Source organism: Propithecus coquereli, unplaced genomic scaffold (assembly GCF_000956105.1).
Source record: "Propithecus coquereli isolate 6110/MARCELLA unplaced genomic scaffold, Pcoq_1.0 Scaffold69, whole genome shotgun sequence".
Taxonomy (NCBI): Eukaryota; Metazoa; Chordata; class Mammalia; order Primates; family Indriidae; genus Propithecus; species Propithecus coquereli.
The window spans coordinates 3,329,391-3,331,642 of NW_012152951.1; the positions used below are offsets into that span (position 1 = coordinate 3,329,391).

The window sequence follows — 2,252 nt, forward strand, 5'->3', positions numbered from 1 at the left end:
CCAAAATTGGTTTGATCCCTAAGATTATAGGTAAATTTTTCCCATTGTGCGTGAATTATTGTAAAATTCAAGATTAATTTAGGCAAGAAAATGAGACAATATCAGAAATAAAACAATGAAGAGAATGAAAGGATCGGTGATACTGGAGGGTTAACAAAGAGGCCTGAGAGCTAGAGATCTAAAGAACTGGGAGAGGAACATTTGAACTCTCATGAGTTTGGGTGAAGATCTTTACCAGGAGACGATTATGACTTTCTGTCTAAAAATACTGACATAAATCAGACACTTCTTCACATTATGACAAATATCAGCTGCATGAATTGTCTGTGGAATAAGGATTTTATTTTAAATAGCTTTAACATGGGGGTTCTTTGTAGATAACGATTTATTCATTTGACACAGGATTTTTGAACACATTGAGCACTAACTATTCTAGTTTAGGGAATACAGCAAAAAACAAGAGAAAACAAACCCCTGTGTTCAAGGAACTGACATGCTAGTAGGAAAGACAGACAACAAACATGTAAATAAATGAGTTTATAATATAACGTCAGGCAGTGAAAAGGGGTACATATAAAACTATAGCAAGGCAAGAGAGGAGGGAGTGACCTATGTTGGGGGAGCGGGGAGAGGAGGAGCTTTCTAGACAGGATCAAAGAGGAAGAGATTCTTCTAGCAATGACCCTTGGCGTAGGGAGGAGGGGAGGTTCCCAGGCACAGGCAGTAGCCAACAAGAAGCACAGTTTGTGCATGTTCCATTCAAGGTGCTGTGCTCTTGGGTGTGGTAAGGGGTCAGTACTATTATGCTAAAGATAAAATTCAGGTAGAGAGACAAATAAAATCCCAAATTTACTCAGAAAATGAAAAGTAGAGCTGAGATTCGATACTGAACTTGTTTCATCAATGTTAACACCCATCCACATCATATATTTCACGATTGGCTAACGATGCTTCCCCTTAACAGCAAACTATTGAAACTAAAAAGATGAACCCCTCCTTCACATGCCCTTTGCCTTGAAATATATTCTATTCTTCAACTACCATCAAGGATGATCATTTACAAAACTTGTCGCTGCTTCTGCTTCTGCCTTTTTGCCTGACTGCCTGTGGGATGTGAGAACTCAGGTTAAAATGCAACACATGGAATCTACACTTATGGGAAAAAAAATTTCAGTGTGAATTTGAACCATTATCTAAAAAGATAAATTATAGTATGCTCCCATCTTGAGTTACGTGGACACATTATGATGCCAATTTATTTACTCTTTATTTTCCTAAATGATAAGAATAGGTCAACAAAGTTAAATTGGAGCTCATGTTGAGTTGCAGAATAGCTCAATAAATGGCCAAGCGTTCTCTCAGCCCTGTGTACATCCACAGTTTTCACTTCCTATTCCTATTAATACTTCTTCCTCAAGTCATCCAAGAAGCAGACTTCCTGTCATGGCTGGGACGTTCACACATCATTAACACAAAGCCAGCTTGTTCATGAGCATATGCTCAATATCACAGAACAGGGACATTAACAATATTATTTTCAAAAGAGAATTTAAAGAAGCACCTCATGTTAATTCTATGAACCCATTCCACTGATACTGCTCATTCATATTAATGACATGCCTGCAGGTCTTTTGGCCATTCATAATTTGGGTGGGGATCATTCATCCGCACCCTCCCACTTTACTGTGGAAGCCAACAAATCATAGTGTGTGATCACGTGCTTCCCTGGATTCCTGAGTCCACTCTGGGACATAATTGTAAAGTTCACAGACACTCTGAAGTTCCGGAAGAAAGATTCCTTCAGCTCTCATAAATTAAAACTCAACAAGAAAAAAAATAACTTTGTAAAGGAAAGAAACTCACACTCTTTTATAATTGACATTTAAAATAAACACTTGAAGTTGATTATTTTCTCAATGAATTTTGTGAAAAATTAGGATTTTCTGTTCACTTTTTTCAGTTTCCTATTTTAAAGCAAAATACTTTCAAAGCGTGGTCATGTTTCCTTCCTTTTGAATAATTTACAATGTTAAAAGTAAAAAGCTAGAATTGATTTTGAAAAGGATATTTAAAAAAGATTTGTGCAATATCTTTCTTAAATATGCTCAAAGTAACAGATACAGGCTCACATAGTAATATATCAGGTATTCATATATATTGCTGGATGCCTATAAATATTTACACACATGAACTTCTAGAAAATTGGTACCAAGACATTGGAGCTTATACAGATGAGTTTTTTGAGAACTTTA

The 2,252-nt window shown here is 36.3% G+C and overlaps 1 protein-coding gene across 1 annotated transcript in view; it reads left to right on the plus strand.

Moving 5' to 3' along the window:
* ITGA8 (integrin, alpha 8) overlaps window positions 1-2,252 on the plus strand; it is a 235,400-nt gene that overhangs the window by 69,324 nt on the left and 163,824 nt on the right. The window lies entirely within an intron of this gene.